Source organism: Lepidochelys kempii, chromosome 9, assembly GCF_965140265.1.
Source record: "Lepidochelys kempii isolate rLepKem1 chromosome 9, rLepKem1.hap2, whole genome shotgun sequence".
NCBI lineage: Eukaryota > Metazoa > Chordata > Testudines > Cheloniidae > Lepidochelys > Lepidochelys kempii.
Window position 1 is genome coordinate 16,572,588 of NC_133264.1, and position 12,251 is coordinate 16,584,838.

Genomic DNA, 12,251 nt, shown 5'->3' on the forward strand with positions numbered 1-12,251 from the left:
GGTGGCCCCCCGCCCGCGGGAGTGAGGAGCGGCTAACGCCCCTCTCCAGCCGCCTGCAGCCTCCTCCAGCCCGGGCGGCGCTGTGCAAGCCCGGCCCCCTCCCCGCCTCTCCCCTGGATTCCCCCCCCCCCCGCCCCGCTGGTTGCGAGGGCAGCAGGAGCTCGGAGCTGCAAACCTGCCGTTCCTAGCCGCCCCCCCGCACCCCCTGCTCCAGCCGAGCTCATCCTCGGGCTCCTTGAGCTGCGGGTGCTGCAACCCCCCCCCCCCCCCCGCAGCCCCAGCCGGGCTCAGCTCCCGCATCCTCCTCCGGAGACAGCCCGGAGCTGCCAGCCCGCCCCGCGCCAGCTGGGCTGAGTCGAGCTCCTGCGTCCTCCTCCAGTGGGTGAGTGCTGCTGAGCCCCCTGGGCACCCACCGCACGGCTCCTGGCCTGCTCTCCTCGGGGTCCCACCTCGCCTCCCCTCGGCCCGGCTGCCCGTCAGCGTTGCCTGGGATTCGGATTATGCTGGCAGGGAGAGGTGGGGGGAACAGGGGATGGAAGGAGCCGGACTGACCTGCCCGTTCTCCTGGGTGGAGGGGGAAGTACGGGGGATGGGGCGTCACTCCTGATGCTTTGGTAGCTAGGGGGTAGGGGTTGTCCCTTTCACCCTCCATAAGAGGCTCAGAGGTTGCCCATGTCCCTGGAGGGGAGGGGGCGCCCATTAGTGCTGTGGTGTTTGGGGGTCCCCTCTCTTTATGCTGGTTCCTCCCCGCCCATGGGAAGTTGAGGGACAGCCTGATCCTAGGAGGAGGAGCCATTCACAAATGGAGGTTTTTTGTGGGGGGGGTTGTTTTTGTATGTGTCTAGGTGTGTATGGGGGGTGCAGGGTGATGTCTGGGCTCTTTCCCCCTCCTCTTCTGCCCCCACCTGGGTGCTCATTGGCCTGGGAGGGAACAGGGTCAGTGTGTTTGGAAGTCAAGGTACCCCCCTCGCCTCTCCTGCCCCTGGTAAGCGCTGCCCTAGATACTGCCAATTACTAAAGGGATGCCGAGGCCTTGCACCCCTGGCTCAGAGCAGCCTCACTGTTGGATAAGAAACAGACAGCCAGGGCTTTGGATATAGGCTTCCCTACTGCTGGGAAATGAGAATCCAGCACAAGCTGAGAAGTAATTCACCTGGGATAGTGTTTTCCTGGCCTCCCATTCACCGGCGTAGCTTTTCCTAGCCTTGGCCAGAACACTAAAGAAGGGAAGGTGCTGCCTTGGTACCTACTCCTGCTACAAGCTAGGAGGAAACAAAAATGATGAAAACCAAACTGACTTCTTAATGACCTAGCCAGACTGATTGATTAAAGAGGAGAAATGTGTATTTTTAAAAGTGCTAGTAGCCTGTACTGTAAAGGGGAGTAGAGGACATGATGGGTTTAAGGCTGATGAGCTCAGGATTAATAGGAAACAGAGAGTAAGAGAGCACAAAGTGAAAGGATAAACACAGACTGATCTGAATTAAATAATATGTACCCAGGAAAAAGCGCGCGCGCGCGCTCTCTCTCTCTCTCTCTGAACTTGTAAGAAGAGAGAGAGCGCACGCTCACAGGGGACTAGTGGGACCAAAGGGAGTGGGGGATATAAAAGATGCAAATCAGGTGAGGGGAAGAGAAAATGTAAGGAAGGAAATTAAGTGAGTGAGTAGCTGGTTGCAGATATCTGGCAGGATCAATGTGATCTCCTTTGCCATCAGACAGGTCTCTACTGGAGAAAGGAACTGGACGTCATCATCACATTAGGTGTTGTTGACGAAACACAGAACCTTAGCCAAAGGGGCTAATTTTTCTTGTTGTGAAAGTGATTCATCCATTTTTTAAGAGATGTTTTTTGTTGATGGATTTGACTCTATTCACATCCTAGCTGTGAGTTCTCTCTCTGTCTATTTATGGGTATGTAAAATGGGAATATAATATTTACCTACATTGGAGCAGTGTTATGAAGATTAGTTGATGTCTGCACAGCACTTTGAAGAGGGAAAAGGGCTATCGAAGGGCTAAGTATTATTAACAAACGCCAATGACTGGAAAAACCCAGGAGTTCTATATAGTAATACAGGAGGCAGCATGGGTGCTGTTCAAGGTGCTGAAATCTCCATTCCTGGATCAGCAAAAGGATCAACTAGATAGCGACAATGCAAGTATTAAAAAACACCTTGCATTAAACAACATTATGACTGAAGCTGGAAAAAAAATCAAGGCATTAAACATTATGACTATCACATACTACCCTTGACCTATGATTGCAAAACCCATTGACATCACTCAGAGAAGGATATTTTCCCAAATTTAGGGCTTGACACCCTCCCATCAATTTTCATAACTCCCATTGACTTTAAGAGTTATAAGAGGGTCACATTCAAGCCTGGGGTAATTCCATGATTCCATATTATTTAGTACTTATTACCACTTTTCAGATGGAATTTTCAAAAGCACTTAAGCCACTGCTCATAAGTCACTTAGGGCTTGTCTGTATGGTGGAGTAATATGCTCTACGGGGGTGTCATTTCTAAAGCACACTAACATGTTGCACATTAATTGGTACATAAAGACCCTTGTTGCACTTTAAAGTAGTACTGCTTGAAACAGCACTATGGTAAAGTGCACTAGGGAACCTTTAGCACACCCTAGCAGGGTCTACATAGCCCAATTAATGTGCAACGCATTAGTGCCCTTTAGAAATCACACCCCTGTAGACCACATTACATCACTGTGTAGACAAGCGCTTAGGCACTTTTGAATATCCAACCATCTTTAGGCCGCTTTACAAGCAGTGGGCCACATTCCCCTGCGACTTACATTGCCTGCTAAATGTCAGTTTACATACCATGACTTAGTGCATCCCCATTGAGGCTGTGTCAGCAGGACTCCTGCAGTAAGAATTAAAGTTGCTCCCCCAGTAGGATTAAAAGTTGCTCCCCAAATCCTGCAGAAACTCTAAGAAGGGCAAATGGGAATAGCCCCAGCTGTCTTCCGTAGGGATGCATCCCTCCCTCTGACACATATTAACTGCATTAATCTGGCCCATTAATGAATTAATCCTCTCAATATCCCTCAACAGTACACAAGTACATTTTACCATGGCAGGATATTTGTTCAGTGGGCCAAAATTTGTCATTTGACACTATAAGTTGGGTTGATAAAGATGTGATAAATGCCTTACAAAAGTCTAAATATGACTTAGTACTGCAGGAATGCCTGATTAAAAAATTAGCATTATCAATATCAGCAAAGCATACCTTAAATGGACAAAGATCTGGCTGACAGGTTTCAAAAAGTAGGTGTAAATTTGGAATCACTGAATGTTGGTGTTTCTAGTGTGATTCCACAGGGATCAATATTAGACCCAACACTACTCAACATTTCATCAATAATGTGGAAAACAATGTAAAAATCACACTTATAAAGTATGTGGATGACACAAAGATTGTCAGAGCAGTAAATAATAATGAGACTGATACAGGAATAGTGTATCCACCTCTGGTGCCCACATTTTCAAAAGGATGTTGAAAAATTGGAGAGGGTGCAGAAAAGAATTTTAAAAAATGATTCAAGGGCTGGAGAAAATGCCTTGCAGTGAGAGAGAAACTTAAAGAGCTCAATCTGTTTAGTTTATCAAAAAGAAGATGGAGAGGTGACTTTGTTACAATGTATAAATATCTTCACTGAGAGAAAATACTGTAGAAAATAATCTAGCAGAGAATGGCAGAACAAGAACCAATGGCTGGAAGCTGCAGCCAGACAAAGTCAAATTAGAAATAAGGCATAAATTTTTATCAGTGAGGGTGATTAACCAGTGGAACAAACTACAAAGGAAAGAGGTCGATTATCCATCTTTGATGTCGTCCTATCATGACGTCTTGATGTCTTTCTGGGAGTTATGCTTTAGTCAAACGTGTGTTATTGGGGTCAATACACAGGTAAGTGGGTGAAATGTAAAGGCCTATGATATACAGGCAGCCAGATGATCTAATGGTCCTTTCTGGGCTTAAACTTGATGAATCAGGCCCCAAGGTAAAAATCCCCACTGCACGCTCACACACCATTCCTAGTGGGAGCTTCAGCACATACTCTGAGGGGAGAATGAATGAGAAGCCACCTCAACTTTGAATACCTTACTTTTCCCCTCAGACTGCCTCAAAACTTTAACTTTGCCTAAAAGGAACTTTTCTTTGTATGCATCAAAAACAAAAACTTGTATGCCTCTTGGGCGAACACACATTTTAAACTGATCTAAATAACTTTAGGCTCATCTGACCAATGTGCAAATTCATCCCTTGTGCAGCTTCATTGATTTCAGGGCAGCAGGGAAGAAGTTGTTGTAAAGGTATATACACAAGCTTGTCTTCCTTTTTTAGAAGCAGAGTTTATTTTGGACACTGTAGATCATAGTGGCTCATATTCTAGTGTGTAAATCCTGCTCACATTTCAGACTACTGACCCAAGAAACTTCTTCCTTCTTTGGATACAAAACAGTGCATTTTCTTAATCCAGAGGTTGCACATGCCAGATAAGGGCATGATCCTGCTCCCTTTGAGGACAATGGGAGTTTGGTAGTGATTTCAGTGAGAGCAGGACCAGGCCTCAATGGCCAAATTCATTGCTCCTTGTAAACTGGTGCAGCTCCTCGGAAGTTAGTGGGTTGGCAAAGGGTCACATAGCGTTGAATATAACCCTTGGGCTCCAGGCTAAAAATCCTTATGACATTTTAATGAAAATAGTTGAATGAACTAACTCGGACCCTCCCAGCTCCAGCCCTGAAATACCTGAACACATCTGTCCATTGTAAAACTAAAACTACCTGGAAATTTTCTGTTTAAATTATTAAATATTTTCTTTAGTAATAAGAATGCTAACAAGAATCAAGCATTTCTCATTTGGGCGAGGTGGTAGGATTCCTCCAGCTAAAAGAGTAATTTTTGTGTTTTTTCAGACTTGGTTAAAGAAATTAACTCCCACACTGGATCCATCACTGTAAAGTTTAAGGCTCTACGTAGGCCTGAACGTACAATCCTTTTGTGAGTAAAGCTCTCTTTATGGTAGCTAAGGACATGCAAAGGTGCAAAATCAAAATTATGGCAATTTTTTGGCTAATTTCTGAAAATAAGATTTATAATGGAAAGCCTCACAGAATCCAAATGGGTAGTAGACCAGATACTCATCTTAATTACCACAATGTAAACTCTGAGCAACTCCCATGAAATAATTGGAGCTACTCCTAGTATAAATGAGAGCAGATTCTGACCTAGTGACACAAACAGAAGAGATTCATAAAATATTATTCACTCAAGCCATGAGATACTGCGGAGTTATGAACGTTAATTGAGAACAATGTTGCTAGCATTCAGTAAATGTTTTCATGACGTGTGGTTCCTACATCTCACCATTAACCATATTGCCCAGAGTTGAGGTTATTGAGCGAGATCTCAACACAGGCTGTGGGCCCTACTAATGCTGACACTTCTTCTTTCTTCTGTATTGGCTAGACTGGAATGTTGTTATGAGACCATTGTTCTTCCCTGCAATAAAACCATCAAAGTGAAGCCCAGGCATTTGTAGAAAATAAAAACAGTGAGATGGAGCCATGTAGGAGACCTACATTCAGCCACGTGATTCTATTGTTTTATTGTCATTCTGCATTACTTTTATATCAATAATTTACTGAAAGACATAATACCATAAATTAACTCTACCTGGCAGGTGAACAAAAGAACAGCTTTTACAGTACTGTTTTTCAAACACTGCATTCTAATTCATGAGCCTTTCTAAAATTACAGGGCAAGTTAGTTTGTTCCTAGCAGGGAAGTAGCTTATTGCTGAATAAAATAGTTATTGGTATTATGTTACAGGCATGTAGGGGGGATTTAGTTGCTGAATCTTTTAGGCAGGTGTTTTTCAAAATGAGTAACTGACCCACAAATAAGCTCAGTAGAGCAGAGCAGGTATATGGAGCTCCAAGACTGAATCTTTAAGGAGACATCACTGATATTAAAATGCAAAGATAGCTCTGTGGCATTCTGAATTTGAATAAAATATTAAATTGAAAGCAAGGCTAAATCCTCCTGGCCTTAATGGAGGCAAAACTTCCACTAGATTCAAAAGGACTGTTGCCAGAGTAAAGACTGCAAAATGATCCCTATGTCTATGTCAGACTTCAATGGTACTTTTGCATATGTTTAAATTTAAGTATATGCTTAAGTGCTTTGTTGAACTGGACCATAATAGTATGGAGAACAGCCAGCCATCTCATGTCTAGAAGACGTCCCTCCAAATCAGAGATGGAGCTCGCTATTCTGGCAGGAAAGCAAGCCTGCACTGTTGCTGTCTGTCCTCAACCTCTTTACATGGATAAAGAGGGCTTTAGTGTTAGGCTGTCCACACTATTTAAACAGAGCAGTGAGGCTCTGTAATGGAAGCTGTGTGCTGTGTGTGTATCTGAATCCCAGAGTAGCTAGTTCAGAGTGCAACACTGGCCATGGAATTTGCAGAGCCAGTGACCCTAACACCCAGCACAAGTGCTGCAGAGAGGTTCCAGCTATGACTCCAACCCACTGGCTGTAGCAGCTGCTGTGTGAAGGTTGAGACTATGCTACAGTGCCAGGTTGGGGGGAGGGGATTTTACCTCCACCACCCCCAAACTCACATGCAAGGAGCTCAGCTATTCTTGCTTTATGCGAGTGAAGTGAATTCCACCCTGCATGAACGGCACAAACTCCCTAACAGGGCAACAGTTTCCTGGAAACTGAGCAAAGCTTTCAAAAAGCAGCCTCCGTTTGTGCAAAAGAATAACACAAGCAAAGAAAAACCCCAAACAATAATATTTGCAAAGTCCAAAAAGAGAAGCAATAAAGTCTCCTAGCAAGCCAGAGCCAAGTACACAAGTTCCCACAAGGACTGCGTCTTAGGGCTTGTCTACAAGGGGAAGTTATTCCAAAATAAGCTAGGGTGTGAATTTAAAGCACAATTCTGGAATGGCTCCCCATGTGGACACATCTACTGTTATTTTGTAATGACTGCGATAGCTATTATGGGCAACTTCCCCATGTGGACAAGCCCTTATATTTGACCCTCTGCCTCTGGTCCAGAGTCAGCTCATTACTATGTGATGGGATTGAGATACTGGAGATAATTCAGCTGTCATACGATACTATGGACTTCAGCTCCCTCAAAACTTCACTGAGATGCCAATACCCTTATGACGGATTAAAAGTACCTGCTGCACACAAGGCTGACGATGGTTCCAATAGGTGCAAATAAGCAATGTATACTTCCTATAAGAAGATCTGCCTGCCTCCAGAAGAAAACAACTACTCCTACAGTTCCTGCTGACTTGCCATGACTAGTGTTGTGACATCCTTTTGCAGTGGCCGTTCATATACTCATGTCCAGTGCTGCCAGCCCAGTGCCAATCTCAGATGAAAAATGGCATATCAGGGCCAACAGCCATGACCTTACAGAATGGCAGAAATAGAGACAGGGATAGAGACAGGCTTGCTTTTTCTTGTATGAAATGCATAACCATCGGCAATATAGCATGTATTATATGATTGCATTGGAGAAATGAATAGGCTATACATGAAAAAGTGCATTTTCATATTATGTTTTCAGGAATTTCCTTTTTTCAGCCATCTCTTGCATTAATTAGTTGATTGGCAAAAGCATGGAAATAGGGCAGCAAGGCATAATCAATTACAGTGGTATAACCCATGATAGAACACGATAACCAATGAATCAGCCCCCACCCCTGCATAAAAAAAGACTAATGCATTTGAAAACTGAAAGAACAGAATCAATGATAAAGAGTCAGAGGGAAGCAAAAGGCCCACTCAGGACACTGACAGTTTGTGTGGCAGACAGGCCTTCTGAAGCACAAAAGTTGCCCTAGGTAAACGCTGCTAAGATAAAGGAAAATAGCATTTTCCCCTTTCACTAATTGCAGATAACTCCTGAATACAGGGAGCAGGTTTGCATGTGCTTTTTCCATATATCACCATTGTGGGGTTATTCAGGATTGAATAATGCACAACAGATCAGCCTTTCCTTTGAATAATTCTGCCCATCTCCAGCATTCTTGATCTTCTAGAGCTTGTATTCCCCAGAAGGCCACAGATACACAATATTGCCAACCCCAGTTGTTCAAAAATTATGAGTCAGGACCCCCAAATCATGAGATTGGCTTTAAAATAAAGGAGCTTTTTAAAGATAATATATATGGGGTTCTTTTTATTTGCCTTCTGGGTTGAGCCTTTTGGATGCAGGTGAGTCACATTTTCAAGCTTCTCCTCACAACCACAAGAACTAAACATTCACTTTTTAAAAAACAGAAAGCTGAGATTTTTCACATACTCACATGACTCCAGGAGCTGGGGCTTTAAGAAATAGACCAAATATTTCAAGGCTCCAATCACAAGAGTTGGCAACACTGGGTATTTTGTATTAATATCAGGCCATAACTGCGGGCTTTAATTTCAATAAAGCTACTCAAAGAGTGAGGTCAGCATGAGAAAGGGGTGGGAGGAGAAATAAGACTGGTCGTATTGATCAGATTCTAAGAGGTGCTGTGCACTTGCAAATCTCATTCATTTCAATGGGAATTGTAGGTATTTGATCCCTCTTGATATCGGGCCTGTGTTTTAAATGCTGATGGTTACTTTTCTTGTTTGGAAGGTGGAATGTCAGTGTCATGCCAGTTCGTTCCCGAACAAGATAAACTGTGTTGTTGCCACTGAAATTCACGACATCCAGGAAAGAAATAAGCTGTCATTATGATGTATCAGCCAGCACTGCCAATACAGACTTTGTAAAAGTAAAAATCCATCCCATTTAATTAGAATGCTTCACACATTAATAAATAAACTTTTGTGAATTATGTCAAATGAAACAGCTCTCATGATTAGCCTCAAGTAAATTTTAATGGTTTTCATTTGAAGATGAGGAGAAAAAATGGATCTGCAAAGAAAAAGAGCAGCAAAGTAATTATAAAGCCTTCATGCTGCATATTGAAGGAAATGCAATTATTTAAAAAATGAACATTTATAAGTAATTATTTCTTACTATTAAAATGATTGGATCCGTGCTACTAAATGGCAGCCTGACCACCATGGTATAGTGAGATGTGTTATATAAAATTGGCTCTCACCAAGACAATAATTACTAAAAGTATAACCTGACAAATAGCTAAAGGCCCACAGTTCCAAACACACAAATCTCTAGCTACTCATCTCTAAGTAATACTAATGGCAATTGTGCCACTAAAATCACACACACGTTTAATTGAAAACAGACTGCTTACTATGAAGATACTTCAAATGAGAAAATATTACACATTGATTTTTTTCAGATGTCTCTGCATTACCGGGTACAGAATCTCTAATACCCCAAATAGAGCTGGTGGGTTCAAAGTGTAAACCTGTCGTTTGAATCTAGTGCCTCAGAATTTGGGTGACCCATATGTGATAACTTAGAGAGATGGGATTTTCGGAGTTTAGCTGTTAGAGACAGATTTTTAAAGGAAATCAATGGGAATTAGGTGTCTAAATACCTTTAAAAATCTTACCCTTAACACTTTCTGGAAATCTCACATTTAAGGATCTCACATTAGACACCAAACTTGAGGTACTCAGAATCACTCGTTCTTTTGAAAATCTTGACCCGTTTGTTTAAATATCATTCTCTTTATAACCCCTAACCACAGAGAAGTATAGGGCTGCAGTATTTGACAGTTGTAAATTATAATAGTGTTTACATGTGGAATACAAATTCGCTCAAGTGCAGCAAATGAAAATTGGAAAGTATAAAGTTAATTATTTCCTAAATAGAATGTAGTATAAGTGGTAAAGCCTTACTGTCTTTGATACAGTATTCAGAGGTGCTTCAACCTCCTCTGCAAACACTAGCCAATTAATCTTAACTGCACCCCTGCAAGATAACAATTGTCTCCACTGTACAGACGGCAAAAGTGAGACTGAAAGGTTAAAAGTGAAAGTGACTTGCCTATGATCAAAGAGGGAGTCTGTATCCGAAGTAGCACTGAGAAGTTTCTTGTTCCCAATCCTAAACTCAAACCACTATTCTAGTGCTATTTATGTACGTTCATTAGCAGTACTATTATTCTTTTAAGATTTTTATTTTGCAATCTCAGACAGCAATGACATATTAGACCTTTTTAACAAATGTGTAAATTGACTATATCACTTTTTCTGCCATTCTGATTCCTTTTTTGTCACTAAATATGCCATTGCAAATTCAAATGGAATGTTTTAAGCATAGTGCATTTCTTAGAACATATTCAGTCTTAAGACAATCTTTTAAGTCTATCTTAAGTATACTATATGTGGTTCTTCATGGCTCTACACTTTGTTTAATCATTTATACCTGTGCAAAGTGGGTGTGAACCCTGGTGTAAAATGCAATCAAATCAGAATTTTAAACAAGCTTTCCACAGGTGTAAATGACTATACTATGTGCAGGGTAATAGAGAATCTGGTGCCTAGAGTTATATGGGATGTGGTTTACTGGGAGGTAAAGATACTGTCTGAGTGAGCATCAAAGAAATGCCTCTAAATAAATGTCAATTTATATTATTGGGCAGGTGTTGTAAGAGTTATTAGTTACTGATACTTCAGAACACATCAAGCATGTTAGGATAGAATAAAGTAGCAAATTGTCAAAGAGCCAATGGCACATTCTCCAGCTCATATATGTTAACCACAGCTGACACTTAAGAGAAAGCAGCTCAAAGAATTGGGCTTGCAGACAGAGTTGTCTGTGCAGATACCACTTTATACTAATATTCATGCCTATGATGTTCTACTCAGGACATCCAGAACTGTGAGCCACTGTGCTGCTACTCTGCCAAACTCTCCTATTGAGGCAGGAGATTTGACTGTCAGTCAGCTCTCTGCCACCCCAGTCTGACTACCTCACCCACAAACTCCTTGAGATTCTGACAGTCTTTACCTTGCCTTCAAGGCAACAGTTAGTGAACCCTAGTTCCCGAGTTCCCCAGAGATATCTCTCTGTAGTGTCCCTCACAGAAATTGTTACATTTGCTGCCTCCAAAGAGACAATGTACATGTTAGGTTAGCTGCAGATTCATAGTTCACTTCAACAAAGCAGCACTCACACCGTTTATAATAAAACTAAGAATAAGTTTATTTATTAAGAACAGAGATTTAAGTGATACTAAGCAAGAGCGGGAAAAAGACAGGTATGGTTACAAACAAATACAAAATAAAACGTCTTTTCTGGTGTCTAAAGTTTAACAGATTACAATCCTGGCCTCAAGCAATTTCTCACCTATAATCAGTTCCCAGAGACTTCAGCCCACATGGTTGAATGATCCAGCTTTCACTGACTCCAACAGCTCTGGCCTCTTCTGTCAGAATGTCACAATGCCTACACTCTTTCTCACATGGTATTTTTGTTACAGCAATAATGCAGACTATTGTAAGGGACCAGTGTAGTCTGGACAAATTGCTTGTGATGTGGGCAGCATCTAATTGCATGGAAGCTTAAACCAGCAATCGATGTAGGTACCTAATGACCTTCACCACTGAGCTCTTTAAGGAGAATGCCAGTTTTAACCTCGGACATTGTAATTAGTTGCCCAAATTCCCCATCCTAGTGCTCATTTTAGTACTGAGGTATCAAACTGCTTTCTTATTTAAATCTGCCTTAGTTAACCCAGCTTCCTTCAAACAGAGTGATGATTAGCCCAAGCAACTCACTGGTGGGGTGTGGAGAGAAAAGTCAGTGACAGAGACAGAGCGAGAAAAGAATCTGCTAAAGTTAGCAATTCATGCATGTTATTTTGATTACTCATGAAATACAGAACAGGTTCTGGTTCTATTTCTGGTTCTGTTGCTGACTTGCCTTGTGACTCTGGTCATGTCACTGAAATCTTCAGTGCCTCAGTTTCACCATCTGTAAATGGGGATAATACTCATCCTCTTACAGCAGCATTAACATTGGTAAATCACATAAAGGTACTGAAATGAAAGGTGCTATAGAAGCACAAAGTGTTGTTAAATCCCCCAAAATTTCATTTTACTATAAACAAAAAAAAAAAGGTTTAGTTGATGGAGAAGAAAACTTGACTAAGCTTAAAATAAATCACTAGCTCGATTTCAACCAAAATTTGTATTTTAAAACAAACAACTCCACTCAGGCTGAGAGTTTATATGTCAAAATTCAGCCCCACATCAATGTTAAGCATTCAGGGTCAGATC

At 41.9% G+C, this 12,251-nt stretch overlaps 1 protein-coding gene and 1 long non-coding RNA gene across 4 annotated transcripts in view; one reads left to right on the forward strand and one right to left on the reverse strand.

Annotated features, from left to right (window-relative positions):
- The window catches only part of LOC140917178 (uncharacterized), a 32,070-nt gene extending 31,541 nt beyond the window's left edge, over window positions 1-529 (reverse strand). The window contains exon 1 of the long non-coding RNA XR_012160734.1: window positions 414-529. This is a non-coding gene — a long non-coding RNA (uncharacterized lncRNA). The remainder of the gene's footprint in view (window positions 1-413) is intronic.
- SLC7A14 (solute carrier family 7 member 14) overlaps window positions 1-12,251 on the forward strand; it is a 64,614-nt gene that overhangs the window by 80 nt on the left and 52,283 nt on the right. For 2 of the 3 annotated variants that reach the window (XM_073359405.1, XM_073359407.1), the window contains exon 1: window positions 213-382. The exons of the other annotated variant lie outside the window; for it this stretch is intronic. The gene's annotated coding sequence lies outside the window, so the exon portion shown is untranslated. Of the gene's footprint in view, window positions 1-212; window positions 383-12,251 lie in introns of those variants that run through there. 3 annotated transcript variants of the gene reach the window in all.